This window comes from Caretta caretta, chromosome 3 (genome assembly GCF_965140235.1).
Source record: "Caretta caretta isolate rCarCar2 chromosome 3, rCarCar1.hap1, whole genome shotgun sequence".
Classification (NCBI taxonomy): domain Eukaryota; kingdom Metazoa; phylum Chordata; order Testudines; family Cheloniidae; genus Caretta; species Caretta caretta.
This window is the reverse complement of record NC_134208.1, coordinates 11,931,830-11,950,102: the sequence shown is the minus strand read 5'-3', so window position 1 is coordinate 11,950,102 and position 18,273 is coordinate 11,931,830. Positions and strand designations below refer to the sequence as shown.

General features: G+C 44.6%; 1 long non-coding RNA gene across 3 annotated transcripts; it reads right to left on the bottom strand.

Annotated features, from left to right (window-relative positions):
• Positions 1–8,271: 8,271 nt before the first annotated feature.
• On the bottom strand, positions 8,272–16,773 carry LOC125634692 (uncharacterized). Of its 3 annotated transcripts, none has more exons than XR_012667538.1 (4): positions 16,382–16,773; positions 15,537–16,317; positions 13,181–13,310; positions 8,272–8,492 (listed from the first exon to the last, which is right to left on the bottom strand). It is a non-coding gene; the product is annotated as an uncharacterized LOC125634692 (long non-coding RNA). The 3 variants fall into 3 exon arrangements; XR_007356012.2 differs by having other exon boundaries at positions 15,537–15,624; positions 16,382–16,491; XR_007356011.2 differs by having other exon boundaries at positions 15,537–16,485.
• Positions 16,774–18,273: the final 1,500 nt, after the last annotated feature.

Genomic DNA, 18,273 nt, shown 5'->3' with positions numbered 1-18,273 from the left:
GAAGAAGTGAGTTTTCACCCACGAAAGCTTATGCCCAAATAAATCGGTTCGTCTTTAAGGTGTCACTGGACTCCTCCTTGTTTTTGTGGATTTAGACTAAGACAGCTACCACACTGATAAGATGTACACCAGTTCATTGCTGGCTCTCTGGGGGAGAAACATCTACTTCTTCACTATGTGCCTTACGGTATTGGCTGCCTGGTTAAGGGGCACCTTCGCCACAGCAGATCCCCTCAGGACAAATGAAATATGGGGGAGCAGGAAGGTGTTTAAGGCATTAATCTTCTGCCATGGTGCCAATAGGGAGGAGTTGATCCTGGCCACATCTTGTAAGATCTCCTCAATCGTATCCTCAGGTGTCTGCTTGATGTGGAAACCCGTGTGTGTGCCGAGATGTTGGTACGCTTGCCCATCTTCAAGGAAAATCATGGGTTCACCCTAGATCTGAAATGGCATCACCTGGACTGAGTCCCTTCTACTAGCATCGATATGAAGGAATGCACACTTCTTGGCATCGAAGCAGAGTCCCATCCAGTTGGCAGCCTGGCTCGTAACATCAAGCATTTGTTGGAGACTCTCAGGGTTGTCTGCGATCAGGACCAGATCATCTGCATAGGCCAGGATATTCACTGTATTGCCATACAAGTCGAAAATGCCTAGATTGCTGGAGATTGCTCGAATGATTTGTAACCCAAAACCAGCCAAAATTGATCACTTTGGCAAAGCAGCTTCATCTGCAGAGCACATAGGCAGGGTAGGTGTGTCTATGAAAGTCTGCTCCTGAAGTCATTTTCCCAGCTCATTACCAGATGTCAGGGGAGAGCTCATTCAGACCCTACTTACATGTAGAACTAGGATAAAGCTTGTATACGTAAAAAGACAGGGATACGACTCTGAAAAAAATGATTTAATTAGTTTTTCCCTGGTAAATTGTAACTTCACATAAATAATTTGTTTTTATAAATTTCATGAACAAGAGCATGTAATCACCTAGTTTTCTTTTTTTTCCTACTTTCTTAATTGCTTTCAATTCTATTTGGCTAATACAAATCATAGCTGTGCAATAATTCTCCACTCTGTACTTTAACTAAGGAATAAAGATCCAAAGAACAGTGAGAAACCTAATATAAGTAACTGGTAAATTAAAATTACTTACAAAACATCTTTTTAAAAAGTATATTTTGCTTCATAATGTCGCAGTTACGCCAACATCAACAGATCAAACATCATGTGTTTTACCCACTTACGAGATCAAAAAATCATGAGTAAGACCCCCCAAAAATCATGATGATCTTGCCCCAGATTTATTGGGAAAGGTGATGCTGGCCCCTGCTACAGGGTCTCTCACCCCCACATCTGACTGTCCCCCGTCCGGCAGCTAATTCTATCCCCCCATAGGCCCCACCCAATCAGTTCAACCCCTGCCCATTAATTCAGCCACATCTTCGTTCAATCTCACCTATGCTCTTCCTGGGGGTCTTGACTCCCTCTCCCAGGCCTTAGGGGACTGCAGCAGGGTCCTGTTACCCCCTTTCATTCTGGGGAGGTGGCTGCTAGAGCCCCTCACGCCCCCTCTGTCCTTTCTCAGGCTGGGTGTTGCAGGGGGGAGGTGGGAAACAGTGGTACCATCCCATCCCCATTGCTCACAGATGGGATGGGGGAGCCACCATCAGCTGTTGGGCTTTTTAGCTCCTTCCTCCTCCCACCCCTCCTGTGAGAACTGGTTCCAGTTGCTGGGGGAGAGGGAGAGGGAGAAGGAGAGATCGCTGTCTGCTGCAGCTCCGATTGTTTCTTCTGCCCCAGAAGGAGTGCAAGTTCTTCTGGGAGACTGCACCTCAGTCACTTAGAACATGCAGGGGAACTGGGTGTAGTTTAATGGGTGTAGTTTAATTTGCACCTGTAATGAGGTAATTAGCGCACCAGCTGGCTAGTGAACAAAGGAATGCAAGCAGTCTAAAATGCTGACCAAGGAGCAGGCAAGGTCCCTTCTATATACCACTACACTGTGCTGTACCAGGAGTGTAAGGCAAGAAATAATAACTTAAAGGTGCCCTCATGTGCTGTTCAAACCCCAGGAGGACTTACAAGCCAGGGTTTATGCAAGGGGAAGACACATACAATTTGGTAGTAGTCATCTGCCAATCTTTTTCCATTCTAAGCTTTCCTTCTTACATGGTTGCCCATTTCTGGAAAGGTTTTCTTTTTGGGAGGAACATTCTATGCTCTCTCTATGACCAAAGGGGGATTTTTGGGGAGAGTCTGAGCAAAATTCATTCAGCTGTAGTTGGTTTACGTGTGTGACACAAGTTCAGCTCACTTCTGGGACATGGTCTCTACCAAAACCAGAGACTCTGGGGCTTGTGACCAGCAATCGTGGGAAATATAGAATGCTAAGAAAGCTGGGTGTGAGAGACCTGCTCCCCTCAGTCTGAGGGGAGTTGGTAAGACCTGCTGAAACCCCTCTAGGAAGGAGGAGAGAAGAGAAGGACAGGATGGGAGATCTTACCAAAGAGTTTAAGAATGAAGTGTGGAAGCCTGGGATGATCTGAGCAAAGAACATTTTGGAAGATCGATGTAAAATGGCTGAAGGGGAGACATGCCCACTCAGAAAAGGACCTGGGTATTACAGTGGACGAGAAGCTGGATATGAGTCAGCAGTGTGCCCTTGTTGCCAAGAAGGCGAATGGCATATTGGGCTGCATTAGTAGGAGCGTTGCCAGCAGACCGAGGGAAGTGATTATTCCCCTCTATTCAGCACTTGTGAGGCCACATCTAGAGTATTGCATCCAGTTTTGGGCCCCCCACTAAAAAGGATGTCGACAAATTGGAGAGAGTCCAACGGAGGGCAACAAAAATGATTAGGAGACTGGGGCACATGACTGACGAGGAGAGGCTGAGGGAACTGGGCTTGTTTAGTCTGCGGAAGAGAAGAGCGAGGCCTGCAGAAGAGAAGAGCGAGTGATAGCAGCCTTCAGTTATCTGAAGGGGGGTTCCAAAGAGGATGGAGCTCAGCTGTTCTTGGAGGCAGATGACAGAACAAGGAGCAATGGTCTCAAGATGCAGTGGGGGAGGTCTAGGTTGGATATTAGGGAAAACTATTTCACGAGGAGGGTGGTGAAGCACTGGAATGGGTTACCAATGGAAGTAGTGGAATCTCCATCCTTACGGGTTTTTAAAGCCCAGCTTGATGAAGCCCTGGGTGGGATGATTTAGTTGGGGTAGATCCTGTTTTGAGCAGGGGGTTGGACTAAATGACCCCCTGAGGTCCCTTCCAACCCTTCATCTATTCCTTACACCTCTTACAAATCCGTTTGTGTGGTTATCAGAGCTAGGTTCAGTCACAGCCTGACCACATGGTATGTAGTCTTTGCCACAGAGCTGAGTGGCACCTAGACTCTCTCCACTGCTCTGAAACCTCCCAACCCCCATGACTCCTTCTCTTGTCCCAGAGCACCCAGACATGGCTAGAGCCAGCAGTTTCCCCTCACAGAACTTAAAATGACAACACAAAACCTCTAAACCTTTCACTGTGCACATGGGAGCTCTGAGAGATTCCCCAAAACAAGGCCACATTGAGGAGAAGAGAAGGATTTCGGCTAAGTTGCTTTAAGGTTAAAGCCTGAATCTGCTCCCTGTTACACTGACAGGTGTAAACCAGAAGTGACTCCATGGAATCCATCATCGTTACACTGGTGTGAAACTTTCATAATGAGATATGAATCGGGTCCATGATTTCTATGAAAATACTAGAACATGTTTACAAAAGGGAAATGTTTCAGCTATTTCAGCTGATCACATGATCTCCCAAAAGCCTTATCCGATCCCATGTTGAGATCTGTCCCAGATGTCTGCCCGTTGCCAAAGGGAAAACCTGAGTGAATGAGCTGAGCAGGATTTCACCCTTTCAGGGTCAGAGCTCCTCAACTGTAAAATTGGGTTAATAATATGGTCTCTGTCTTGACTTTTTTTATTGCAAGCCATTTGAAGCAGACACTGTCTTTAACTAGGTAAATGTACAGTGCCTAGCACAATGGGGCTTTGCTCTAGATTGAGGCCTCTAAGCAGGACCATAATAATAGCTGGTATGGTCTGAACAAAAATTACCTGGTGCTCCATAGTAACACTCAGTCATTGACAACAACAACTGTATTTTGGCGGACCTTAGGGACAGGCCACATTAACTCGGGGGGGAGGGATAGCTCAGTGGTTTGAGAATTGGCCTGCTAAACCCAGGGTTGTGTGTTCAATCCTTGAGGGGGCCATTTAGTGATCAGGGCAAAAATTGGGGATTGGTCCTGCTTTGAGCATGGGGTTGGACTAGGTGACCTCCTGAGGTCCCTTCTAATCCAGATATTCTGTGATTCTATGAACTCACACAAAAAAGCTTCCTAGATAATGTACCCACTGAGTTTGGCACGGGGTAGAATTCATGGAGGTTGCTCTAAAGCCCTCAAGCCAACAAGACACCTGAGATGTAACCTGGAGAAGAAGTCAATTTCAACCTGACATGCCCACAGCCTCTGAACACCCTCTGGAGTTAGATCCCCACCTCCTGAGCTATCAAACTCTCCCTACACCCCAAGAACAGCTTCAACCACTCCTAGCTGCCCAAACCCTCTAAACCCAGTCCCCACCTCCTGCTAATGCCAACTGTCCGTAAGCGAATGGCTACGCTGGAGGCAGAGATGTAACTTCGGCTAGCCGCCCTGCGTAGGCGTGTCGGGTTTCAGAAGGGATCACACACCAGCTGGCCAGCCAGTTCCACCGCGACTGCTGCCACAGCTACATTTCTACTTCCTGTGCCCTAGCTGAAGCAGAACTAGTGCAGGTGCATCTACCTGAGCTGGAAATTACACCTCAAGCCCCCGTCTAAAGACACCCTTACGCGGACGCCAGAATTGATAAGCTCTGCACGGTTGGGGAAGGGAGAGGTCAGAGGGCTCATCATCCATGATCTAGCAACCTTTCCAAAGTGTCTTTCACTGGCACTCCTGACTCTCAACCACTCCATGACAGCAGCATCAGAAGGATGCTCCCTCTAGTTGAACATCTTCCTTCAAGTAGGAACCTGCTGTCTCACAGTGCCGCCTGCTGGATTTTAGCGACAGAACAACGAAGACAACTGGAGAATGGCGACAGCCTCTGACAAATTAAAGCTGTTGTAAACGTTCAAACGTAAATCCCACACGTCTAAAGGGTGAAAAAAAATCTACCGGGAATTTCTGATTCATGGTCCAATGACAGAGGTGAGTTTCAGGGAAACGTGAAGATGGGAATCAGAAATTAATTTTGAAGTTGTTGGAGGACTTTCCCTTCATAGAATCATAGAAGATTAGGGTTGAAAGAGACCTCAGGAGGTCATCCAGTCCTACCCCCTGCTCAAAGCAGGACCAACACCCTCTCCCCGGGTTCTCGTCATGCAGACAGAAAACAGAAGACCAGTAGTTCGAAGTGCAGGCAATACAATGTTTATTGGGGTTAGTTCCAGCAAGCATGTATACCATAACCCTGACACCGCAGAGCCTTGTTTTCCAGCATCCCATTCCCAGCTCTCATGCCGCAGAGCCTTGCCTGTGTCCCCATTTCCCTATTCCCTATTCCCACCTCCTTCTTCTTAGAAGGTCCAAATATACCTGCAGTGCACACCCCAGTCACACCCCTTATAACTTATGGTCATGTTCCACTTTGGGGGGTCATTGGTCTGTGGTCTTCATCCCACCCCTTTTGTACCCCATGGGAGGGGTAAGGAGTGGGGTTGTTTTCTTGCCAAGGCCAGGCTTTTCTTTGGCTTTTAGTGTTTTATACCTTCCCCCTCAATTCCCCCCTTACCCCTCCTAACTGGTTGCTTGACCTTGGCTTGTGAGAAGAGCCAGGCAGCCTTCCCGGCTGTGCTCATATATTACATTCCCACCATGCCCTGTAACACTTTAACTGATCTATCCCTTATCTCTTCCCATTGTACTAAAAGTCCCATCTGGTTGTGGGAAACGCAACACACAGTTTCTTTGTTCATTGTTCTTCACACGTATTAGTATAAGATATAAGAGTAGCAAAAGGTCAAACCCCAAATTCTATCTCAGGCTAACAAAGAAGACTATATGCTAAAAGGGGTATCATGGGATCAGTTGGAATACCAGAAATTTTTACCTTTCCTAAATTAGTTCTCACCTTGTTATGGACAATCCTGTGCTTGATTCTGATGTCAATTACACTGGTTTTATGCTAGTGTAACAATAATGGCTTCAGTGGAGTTAATCCTGATTTACAGCAGTCAGTGTAACAGGGAAGTGAATCAGGCATGAGACCTGAATGCATTTTGGCCTGATTTCCCTTTTCTCCCCAATGTAGAAGATGAGGTTTTGGAGCAGAGAGGTGTGGAGGGAGGGGTGTGTGTGTCTAAGGTGCCATGGAACTCCATGGTGGGTGTGACACACTGTACAGTCAGTCTGTGACCTGAACCCAGCCCCCCGATACCAACAAGCTCAAAGGATTTGTAACAATAATAAGAAATAGAGATTACCCACAGGAGCTCATTGAAACCTTCAGAGATATGTGGACCATGGTCTAAAAATACCCAGGTGTTGAAACAACATGTGAGAGGGATGTTTTAAGGGCATTTTATTTTTAATTTAAAAAAAGAAAAACTAAATGGCTCTCTAAAGGACACTGTGATGGTGCACTCCATAAGGTTTTATGGAAATATGCTGATGAATGTATATATGACATAACTGGAATATGTTGTATGCTACTGTCATAAATATAAAGGGAAGGGTAACCACCTTTCTGTATACAGTGCTATAAAATCCCTCCTGGCCAGAGGCAAAACCCTTTCACCTGTAAAGGGTTAAGAAGCTAAGGTAAGAAGCTGGCACCTGACTCAAAATGACCAATGAGAGGACAAGATACTTACAAATCTGGAGTGGGGGGGAACAAAGGGTCTGTCTGTCTGTCGCTTTTGCAGAGAACAGATTAAGAATGCAGCCTTACAACTCCTGTTAAGTTAGTAAGTAATCTAGCTAGAAATGCGTTAGATTTCCTTTTGTTTAATGGCTGGTAAAATAAGCTGTGCTGGATGCAATGTATATTCCTGTTTTTGTGTCTTTTTGTAACTTAAGGTTTTGCCTAGACGGATTCTCTGTCTTTTGAATCTGATTACCCTGTAAGGTATTTACCATCCTGATTTTACAGAGGTGATTCTTTTACCTTTTCTTTAATTAAAATTCTTCTTTTAAGAACCTGATTGATTTTTCATTGTTCTTAATGAACAATGGATCTTGGAAGGCTCCAATCCACATAAGAAGTCTTCCTGGAGACATTCAAGATAGCACATGGGTAATGGCTGCTGCGTGTAAAAACTGAGTCATGCATGGACATGTGACTTGCTCAAGTGTCTCCAAAACTCCATTTTGTAGCTGGATTCTATACAGGGGGAGGGAGGGGTATCCACCCACAAGAGAAAGTCTATTTAAACCCCTGGGAGACCCCTCCATTTTGTCTTCACTTGGCTCAAGAGATAGCCTTTCCACCCCCAAGGATACCTTAAAGAAACTGGACCAAAGGACTGTAACTACAGGGGGTGTGAGTGATCGCTGGACCCAGACTAGAAGAAGACTAATCTGTAAAAGGAAGCTTACTGGAATTCCTCTGAGGGTGAGGTTTTTATCTGTATTCAGTTTTCTTATTGTATTAGACATAGACTTGCGTGTTCTATTTTATTTTGCTTGGTAATTCACTTTGTTCTGTCTGCTATTACTTAGAACCATTTAAATCCTACTTTCTGTATTTAATAAAATCACTTTTTACTTATTAATTAACCCAGAGTATGTATTAATACCTGGGGACAGGGGGCGACAACACAGCAGTGCATACCTCTGTATCAGTGTTATAGAGGGCAAACAATTAATGAGTTTACCCTGTATAAGCTTTATACAGGGTAAAACAGATTTATTTGGGGTTTGGACCCCATTAGGAGTTGGGCATCTGAGTGTTAAAGACAGGAACACTTCTTAAGCTGCTTTCAGTTTAAACCTACAGCTGTTAGGGGGCATGGTTCAGACCTGGGTCTGGGTTTGCAGCAGGCTAGCGGGCCTGGCTCAAACCAGGTAGGGCACTGAAGTCCCAAGCTGGGAGGGCAGGGAAAGCAGGGGCAGAAGTAGTCTTGGCACATCAGTTGGTAGCCCCAAGGGGGTTTCTGTGATCCAACCCGTCACAGAGACAAATTATAGAAACAGATCCTTTGCTACACACACACACACACACACTTCAGGAAGGTTATCTCAAACCAACTTGCTTTTATTAAAAGAAAAGTAACAAATCTTATATGGGGGATAAAAGGTCTCCCTTCTGGAATTTTTCCAGCTCATAAGGTTCTTTAGAGCCTAAACAAACAGTACTTCAGAGTTCCCTTGAAGTAGGATCCAATGATTTTAGAAGCAAGTGGCTGTCTCCCAGATTCCCAGATATCCTGCCTAGACAATCAGAATCACAGTCCCCTGTAGGAAAAAAAAGAGAATCAGATTTTGTTAATGTTTTCCTGTAGAACAGGGATAATATGAAGTTTGATTTCAAATCAAGAGGCACAAGTGGAATCCCCCAGTCAGTGTGTGGTGTGTGAAGGGGTTCCTGGTTAACTCTGGCACAGGGAATTCATTTCCCTACTGCAATATACTGTTACAGAATTTTAAGAGGGATAATTTTATGTATCTAAACAGGCGAACAGGCTGCCTATAAAAACTATACTGCCGAAAAACACAACTCACATCCAGGTACATTTGCTCTATCAAAGACACCCTGAGCACAGCTGAAATTAAAATGAGAGCTAATTTATTCAGTGATAAATAACTTCATCCTTTAAGAGTAAGGGAAATTCCAAGTCTCACTGAAGGCTGACTCTGTTTGAAGGACAATTGCATACTAGGGCCACTCCAGCCTAGCTCTCTGGTTCTCACTGTGCAACCCCAAGGGACTCCCAGCTTCTCATAGAATATCAGGGTTGGAAGGGACCCCAGAAGGTCATCTAGTCCATCCCCCTGCTCGAAGCAGGACCAATTCCCAGTTAAATCATCCCAGCCAGGGCTTTGTCAAGCCTGACCTTAAAAACCTCTAAGGAAGGAGATTCTACCACCTCCCTAGGTAACGCATTCCTGCCCTAAATCTGTTTCCCTGGTGTTTTAGTAGGGGGAGAAAATCTCTCACCCTCCCAACTCCTTCTTGGGGAGCTGTGCTTGATACAACAATATGACCAAACTAGGCCTCCTGTAAAATTTATGACAGATATGGTCTAAAACAATAAAAGCAGGAATAAAAATGGCTAGAGAAATGCAAAGTTGCCAAATTAACTTTCTATAGCAACCTTAACATAAGAATGGCCCTACTGGGTCAGACCAAGGGTCCATCTAGCCCAGTATCCTGTCTTCCGACAGTGGCCAGTTCCAGGTGCCCCAGAGGGAATGAACAGAACAGGTAATCATCAAATGATCCATGCCCAGTCACTCATTCACAGCTTCTGGCAAATAGAGGCTAGGAACACCATTCCTCCCCATCCTGGCTAATAGCCATTGATGGACCTATCCTCCATTAATTTATCAGAACCCTGTTATGGTCTTGGCCTTCACAACATCCTCTGGCAAGGAGTTCCACAGGTTGACTGTGTGTTGTGTGAAGAAATACTTCCTTTTATTTGTTTTAAACCTGCTGCCTATTAATTCTATTTGGTGATCCCTAGTTCTTGTGTTATGAGAAGTAGTAAACAACACTTCCTTATCTACTTTCTCTACACCATCTAAACTTTGATGTTTAAAACATTAAAAAAACACTTCTGAATAGTGTTCACATTGACACAGAGGTGAAAGTAAGCCAGTATGGTCCGGTACGGCATACCGGCAAGAGCCAGTACGCTGTGCCGGACTGGCTTCCCTGGTGGTGATTTAAAGGGCCTGGTGCTCCTGCCACTGCAGGGAGCCCCGGGCCCTTTAAATCACCTCTGGAGCTCCGGCAGTGGGGCTTGGGCGGCGCTTTAAAGGGCCCGGGGCTCCCTGCAGTGGTAGGAGCCCCGGACCTTTTAAATCCCCGCCCAAGCCTTGCTGCCAGAGCCCCGGGGCTCTAGCAACCGTGCACCAGCAGGGATTTACAATGCCGGGAGCTCTGCAGCTGCCGGAGCCCCAGGCCCTTTAAAGCGTCCCTTCCGGTTGAGGCCACGCCCCTTCCGGTTGAGGCCACGCCCCCACTCAGGACTCTGGCGTACCGGAAAGTCCTTTAAGTTACTTTCACCCCTGCATTGACATCACCAAGATTTTTATAATTATCTCCCTTTGTCTTCATAAGGGGGGGGAATCATGGGCTAAGAATCTGTGCTGAGCTGCTTTAAGGACTGAAAGATTCATCTGCTCTTAAATTACTCTAAATCCTGGGTGGATTGGTGCTGTTTTACTTATATGGAACAGTGAGCACTTCCAATAGCATGCAGGTCTCACCCACTGGTCAGCATGAGTTACATGTCCCCTCTGTGCCTGATCTACAGAGAATGGGAGTCTGTTACAGGCCCAGTTAGAGAGCCCCTCTTGTGATTTACTTCAGAGGTTTCTGCTTTAATCCCCAATCTGTTGGGCAAGATAGCGCCTAGCAGACGTCTGTGTTCTACAGCATCTCCAGTCTGAAAGATGTCACACCCATGAACAATGATACTCTTAATCCAGCTCCTGATGTGCATTAGTACTTGCAACATTTGGACCCACATATAACATACGGAAGCCCAGTGAAATGCTGCATTGTGTCTGTCTGGCTGCACTTTTAATTAATGTGTAAGCTTCCACTTGAATATTTTTCACACTGGGTTGGTGGTGTGGACTTGAGTGAGGACTGAGACACATGCCCAATTACAATGTTCTACCAGGTTTGAGTTAAATAGTTTGAAAATACTTTACCTTATTTACTTTTTTACCTTTCCTGCACAACACAAACTTACATTCACCCTCAGGTGTCAGTAACCTCCAAACTCTTAGGCTTTTCTTTGTCATAAAGCTTTAGCTTTACAGTTTTAAAGCCTTATAAATATTCTGTTGATGCAGACAGCAGCCATTTTGTTCCCAGAATTTGGACCATTTGATCATCTAGTCTGACCTCATGCCATAGAATTTCCTCCAGTTACCCCCTCTATTTAGCCCAGTAACATGTATTTGATTCTATTCCAGAAAGGCATCCAGCCATGATATGAAGACACCAAGAGATGGAGAATACACTATTTCCTTTGGCTGTTTGTTCCCTCACTGTTAAAAATCTGTGTCTTATTTCTAACTTGAAATTGTGTGGCTTCAGCTGTCAGCCATTGGATCTTGTTCTGCCTTCTCTGCTAGATCAAAAAGCCCTTGAGAACCTGGTATTATCTCCCTGTGACTGTGCTTATGTAACGCCGACACAAACCCCGGTCGTTGGCGGGTGGGATCGAACCAGGGACCTCTGGAGCTTAGTGCATGAGCCTCTACCGCATGAGCTAAAAGCCAACTGCCTGTTAGCTAAGGCTGTAGAGCAGACTCATTAACTGCTCTCTAAGTGGTCTCGGTGCCACTAGATGGGACAGAACACCTCACCCAGGAGGTGTGTGGGTTACACTTATACACTTTAATCAAGTCACTGGAAGCACCCACATACAATGATGAATCCCCACTGACAACTATTTTAGGTTGTACATTGTATTATATGTGTGCTTTAATGAGGTTCTATGGTGCTAGGCTTTTACTCAGAAACATGTGCAGTGCTAAGTCAAACTGTTTGCAATAACAGTTGTTACACGTACACAGTTACCTTTCTCAACTAAGGTTGTAATGTCATCTAAAAATTACATTAGGTTTGTTTATCAAGTCCTAATGTCCTAAAAGACCTGCTGAGTGACATCAACTATATTCCTAATCTTTAATTCTTTATTGATGGAGTCATTTCCCCATTATTTTGCTGGGAACTGATGTCAGACTAATTGTTACCCAGATCATCCCACCTGCCCTTGTTACCTATTGGCAGAACATTAACACTCTTCTGGTCTTCTGGAATCTCCCCAATGTTCCAAAATTTGTTACCAATGGTTAATGCAACAGAGCTCCCTTCAGCCAGTTCTTTGAGGATTCCATAATGGAAATTATCCAGCTCTGCTGATTTAAAAATGTTTATCCCTAGCAGATGTTATTTAACATCTTCCTTATTTTCTAATGGATAGATAGTAGTCACCATCTTCACGTATTATTAGTGCATCAGCCTGCTTCTTTCCAAATACAGAACGGAACAACCTTTGCCCTTTCTGCCTCATTATAAACAATTTTATCGCCATCTAGGAATGGGCCCATACGATTGTTAGGATTTCTTTTCTTCTAGATTTTTTTTTAAAAATGCCATTTTATTCTTAGCCCTGCCAGCCATGGATTCTTCCACAATGTCCTTAGCTTTCCCTTTCACAAGGCTAAACTTCATCACTTCTAATGTAGATTGACTATTATCTATTTCCCCTGTTTCCCATTTGGTATAGATACTGTTTTATTTCTAATTGTTGCCTTCACTTCCCCTGCAGACTGATACAAAGTAGACCCAGGGTCTGCACTCACTCTTCCAGATTTTCGTTTTTCCTACTTGACTTCCCTATTCTAAAATATAAAAGCAATGTAGACAATGGGGTGTTTGGGTGCCAACCCCTGCCCATATATGAAACTTCAGCAGCATATGGAGACTGTACAAGAACCATAAAGGGACTTGGAGGTGGGAGACTTTCCCAAAGCATGAGCAACTCACAGCTGCCATAATAGGCCTCTGCTGTCCCAGTTGCAAGCATTGGAGCTGGGGTGGTGCTGGAGACGTTGACGGAGGATGTCAGGTCTCTGGGGGCAATCCCTGTAGCACTGAGCACTACAGAGACTCTGGGCTGCTCCATGCTGTGGAGTCGCCCACAGGCAGCCTGGGTAAGGCTGCTGTATGTAAGAGCAGCCAGAGGAATGGTTCTCATACATGTTGGGGCCAGTCCAGCTCTCAGGTGGCCTAGAATGTGGGCAGCACAGATGTTGCTTGAAGCCTCCTTTGCCTCTGGGCTGGGCCATCTGTGCGGAGCCTCCGAGAGCATTAAACAGCTTGGATGTAAGAAGGAGAGGAACAACTGTTCCTCTGTTCACACTGCAATGTCTGCCTTGTAGAATGCTGAACTTACCTTGCACAACAAACACCACCGCTGAAGCATCTTCCAGTGAGTGTCCTTACAAAAGGGGGGCATCTCAGATAGAAACAGGTACCCCCCCGGAGTATACATCTCCTGTTGAGATTCTGAGCCTGGGAGAATTCTGCAGAAAGAAAAAGAGTCACCCTCATTCTGCAGAGCAGGGCAAATAAGGGCTTTATTTCCAGGATGACAGGCATTTCCTATTCACTTTCACTTGTCCAAGTCAGCCCAATTATTTGCCAGTGCAAAAGTTTATCACAGCTTCATTACTACTTGAATGGTTGTAGTTCTGTGCAAATTCAGTGGCTGACTCTAAGAAGGGAACAGAGTGAGTTAATTAAATCAGCCGCTGGCTTTCAGAGGTATATTTCTCCAATCTGCAGCCTGAGCATGGACATCCTTTGCTGCCCATGCCTTTAACGAGTGGAAAGCAAGTAGCTGCCCACATCTCCACCTTCCTTTGGTGGCTACTGCTGTGAGTTTGATTCCCCCTGGCTCTGACCGTGATGTGCCAGGCAGTATCATAAATGCAATTTGGCTAAGTACGGTTGAACTGGCTCAGCGCTGGTTTGGATGACTACAGCTTTTTGAAAGAGAAGGGCTTGAAAAAGTCCCTTCCCCTTTGAAAGTTTGACTGTCTGTGAGACTGTAGATTTTTTTTTCTGAAGAGTCACTTAGGAATAGTTTCTTGATGACCAATTGCCACTCTCCGGTTATACCCGTAGGACCTGTTGTTTTGAAAATGCAGCCCAAATGTGCACAGTCAAAGCTTGTAGAATAGTTAGATTAGAACATTTTTAATTGGCGGTCACTGGGCAATTGAAATGGGTACATCGTTACAGCTGCAAACACTGTCCCACGCTGATGATATCATTTCTAGGAACAAAGCTAAGCACTGTTACAAATTACACCTGAGAGGACACGCACACAACTGCTGCGAATTATACCTGGTAGGACACGCACACAAATGCTACGAATTACACCTGGTAGGACACACACACAAATGCTGCGAATTATACCTGGTAGGACACGCACACAAATGCTACGAATTACACCTGGTAGGACACACACACAAATGCTGCGAATTATACCTGATAGGACACGCACACAAATGCTACGAATTACACCTGGTAGGACACGCACACCAATGCTGCGAATTATACCTGATAGGTCACGCACAGTTCAAATCTAGGCTGAGGCACATAAACAAAGTCCACAACTGCAGAGTTCCCAAAAGACACTAAGTTTATTACGCTCGAGCGTGGTGCCCCCCTGCTAGCCAGGAGGGGACGCTGAATACAGATTATACAAAGGTTATATACTTTTTAGCAAAGCATGTTGCCCTCGTGCATCGGAAACCTTAGCCAATAAACAAACCCTTTTCTTATCTACCACCTATCCCTGCTTGGTGCATTCCTCGTGCTAAACCAGTATGTTAATTACACAGCATGGTCCTAAAGCCATGCATCAGTAACTTTTATTATCAGGATGGGAGGCCTCACATCAAAGGCCAAGAGATAGGGAGTTAGAGACTGACAAAAAACAAATACTGGGAGTCAAGGCAGGCTGGAGACAAGGAGGAGGATTTTCACAGGGATTCAGTATCTAAGGATCACTCCTCCTGGTGTATGATATGCTTGCGTTTAGACAATGGTGGGCCCCAAACCAAAATGGAGTCACATGTGCTAACTTTTCCTTAACAGCACATAGTTGTGGTAGGTTCTGAGAGAGAGTGGGGCTAAGACACTGAGATGAAGGGCTGCCATTTTTTTTAGACCTTGGTTCTGTTCCCAGCTGTGTAACGTCTCAGTGGCACAGGAGGCCTGACTTCATAATACAAGTTGTGAAAGGCATAGAATTACTAACACTAGCCAGCAGATGATACATTGTAAATTACAGTCTTCTAGCTCCCAGACCTACGCACCTTCTCCTAGACCAAAGGTATATTGAACAGGGTTGGCATGAGTTCATTTTGTCCGTATCCCATCCAGTTAATCAATTGTGTGATTTCTGATTTCAGGAAGAGCGCATGCAGTGCTGGTAGACTGTGGAGCAGTAAAAGCAGCAAGCCTCCAAAAAATCTGAGAAAAACATGATGGAAACATTTTTTCTCCCCACTGGTCATAATTCGGTCAAATCTCAATGATTTTCACCGGGGGCAGCAAAGACACATCCCTGACCTCAGGATAATTCCTCTCAAATTTCATGTATTGTCTGCAAACTGAAGAGGTGCTAGAGCGCTTAAGAAAACATCAGAAATGTTTTTCTAATAGAAAGGATTAGACAACCTTAGTATGTGCTCCCAGATACCCCTCTGTGTCATCCCTCATTTTCATTTACCTCTTACCTGTTGCACCCTGGTGCACCAGAAAGAAGACAGCAAAGAGCAGATAAAGGATCTTCATGGCTGAAGGTTGGTCAGGAACTCAGTGTCACTGGAGAGAAGAGACACAAAGACAGAGAGGAGACAAAGTCCCTGTATTTATAGGTCATGGGGAAATACTGATCTTTTTCTCTCCTCCACCCTCCTCTGTCTCTCTTCATTCCCCTCCCTCCTGCCCTGATCTTTCCCTTAACTGCTGTCCTGTCTCTCCCTTTCTCCTGTCTCTCCTTGACCCCTTTTCCTTTCAGTCTTCACCTTAACCCCTTCATCTGTTTCTTTCTTGTCTGTTTGCTTTTCTCTCCCTCCCCACCTTCTCCCTAATTCTTCCCTTTTTTCCTTGTCTTCATCGCTAACTCTGGAAATCCTCCCAAATCGCAGCTCCCACAGCCCTAAGGTTAGTTCATCAGAGGGTGATTAACTAACACAGCACTACGGGAGGGACCCACTGTGCATTCGGATAATTAGGATTTCTGGATAAAGGGAATTCAGATAACTGAGATTATCCTGATGGTTTTAACTCAGATAGCTTTAAAATAACCAAGTTTTTATTGGAGTAAACAAAATGCATGGAATTTGGTACTTATCCATTAAAACTGGCATGAAGGCACGTTCTCCAGCCTTGCATCACAGTGGCTCCAAATGGATTCTTGAGATAGCTAGAAAGTTCATTCAGGTAGTTCATTCACTCAAGGGGTTATCACAGCTGTCTTCTTCTCTTTCTGCATCTCACAATCATCTCCCTAGACTTTAAAGAAAGAGTTATAAAGACTTTAAAGAGTGAGTATAATGGAAGCGACTTTAGTAGTTACCAGATTTGAGGCACTCTCAGTAGCCAGGTGACGACAATCACACTTGCTGTCTCTCTCATCCAGATATTAGATCTTCAGAGAGTGATGCTTTGACCCAAACTGCCTGTTTAATGCACTTGCTGAAGGCTTGGTTTCTTGGGAAAGCTGCTGTGGGCCAATCGGAAAGAACCCTGCTTGTGGGGAAAATCTGAACTGCCTTACCGCAGGTTGGACGTTGGAAATCTTGCTACTTTCTCTCTCTGGAATATCTTGTGCCATCTCAGATTGTGTAAAACATGTTAGGCCACAGAGGTTTACGTAAAATATCGTGGAACATATAATGAACACCTGCTGCTTTAACTCTGATCAGCAATTTACTTCTGTGGGACACCTCTATAGTCCTCTCTGCGGTGCAGTCCTTGGCCAGCTTGACACAACTCTGTGTCCTTCTCCCAGGCAGTGTTTTCTGTCAGCATTTTGAGCTGCCAGCAGAAATGTCCATTTATGTAAAATCCTTTCACAGTCTTTGATGACTCTGTATGATTTTCATAGTTCATCATGCTGCAAGGAAGTCATTTGGCTAATTTGCTTAATGTATTACTAATAATGTTGATAACTATCAAATCAATATTAAGACAAACTGCTCTACATGGTACGGTACCAGGAGTTGTGTAATCTCTACATTTTATTTGTGAGATAGTCGGATTGCATCATATGTTTAAAAATACCAATAAATAATACTAGTAATTGTTAAGAATAATAAAATTAAGGTGTATCGGACCCTGTGGTTGTTTATGCCTTATAACATATTATCTGAATTCACCTTTCAGATTTTCACCTTCTTTAATATAAACCAAATATTTTATTACCTTTGTTAAAATTAGTTCGACATTATAGGTGGCACAGGGAGCAACATCTAAGGTTGAGGTTGCTCGACACTTTCTTTTATATGTCCTTGTTTTCAGTTACTTAGATCTTTGCCAAAGTTGAAGTGTTTAAAGTTTCCTGTGCCAGGGTGAAGCAAGGGCATCTGCATTGCACGGAGAATATCTGGGGTGGGTTTTTTTAAAGCAATAAGCCTGTATCAAGCTCTGCTGAGAAAAACAACTAGAAAAATGGGCTTTTTGATAATTTCGCCATATCTGAATAGATTTCCATGGAGGTAGTAAAGGAATCTCCCTGCCTACAAAATATCACATTTCTGCTGCAATCCACGGAGGCTTTAGAGCTCTTCAGAAAAAAAGTATTGGAAAAAGGTTAATAATGGAAAACTTTAGGCAGCCATATTCTAGGGTCACAAATATATCACTGTACTATCCCTGAATTTTACTTACTGCTTACATGCATCCGATGAAGTGGGTATTCACCCATGAAAACTTATGCTCCAATATGTCTGTTAGTCTATAAGGTGCCACAGGACTCTTTGCCGCTTTTACAGATCCAGACAAACACGGCTACCCCTCTGATGCTAAACTTCCTTGCAAACCAAAAACTGTGAGTTTTGGCAGGTTCTAGGCAGAGCCCCCTCCCACAGATGCAGAACAGCAGTGGAGAGCCAGGAGGCAGACCCACTAGTGGAGGACGAGCAGTCAGTTTTGCAACTGTGTGGCACCAATGGGAGGAGGCACCAAGTGCGACTAACTCCAGCAGATATAACATGATATCAAGGCAAAATATCTGGCCATGTAATCCTCTGGTTACAGCTTTGGAGTCAACTGCATGTACTTCCATTGGTGGGCCAACCCAAGATTAATGACTAATAGTGACTAATTATACTGAATTAAAAATATTGGGCACTCATTGGTACCTTCCTTCCAGGACTATCCAAGCTCTTCCCACAATTAATTACACTCACAACATCTCTGGAGGGCAGGCAAACAGTTACCTGCTGTTCTAATTAAACCATGTGCTGC